The following is a 580-nucleotide window of genomic DNA, read 5'->3' as shown; positions in this document are numbered from 1 at the left end:
CACACATACATCTATCCTTTTAATATCCTTATTTTCTTTTCTCACAAATGCATATTTTTGTAAGTTGTTCACAATGGGACTGCATAAAATGGTGCCATGGTCTCTTGCCTCGTGTTCTAGGATAGCCGAACATGCTTCCCCATATATACTTGGAAAGGCAGAGCTCCAAGAGTTTCTTTACGGAGAATAAATCTCTATGGAGGTTAAAGAATACCACCTTGGCAGAATATGCAAGAGGGTGTCTGACGTGCTTTGAAAGATTTGCAGATTCTGATAGGCAATTGTGGCCTTATCTTTGTTTTCTGCCAATCATATTATTCTTTTCTCTCTCACTATCTCAGATATCTATATTAACTAATTTTGATTTGTTTATTTGCAACAGAGGTTACAGAGAAGATAAATATCTTAGATTTTTCATTCTGCTGTTTCCATATATTGTTCACCTTGTAAGAGACAGCTGGTAGAAAATTTTGCTACACTGCATTATCTTCATTGACATCCAATAAATGAGGCTAAATCCTGTTACATAATATTACAATACTATGTTGAAATTATCAATGTCCTGTTGAATAAAAAACAG

The sequence above is a fragment of the Penaeus monodon genome, chromosome 33 (assembly GCF_015228065.2).
Source record: "Penaeus monodon isolate SGIC_2016 chromosome 33, NSTDA_Pmon_1, whole genome shotgun sequence".
In the NCBI taxonomy this organism is placed as follows: domain Eukaryota; kingdom Metazoa; phylum Arthropoda; class Malacostraca; order Decapoda; family Penaeidae; genus Penaeus; species Penaeus monodon.
The sequence above is the reverse complement of the archived record's forward strand: the minus strand, read 5'-3'. Positions refer to the sequence as shown.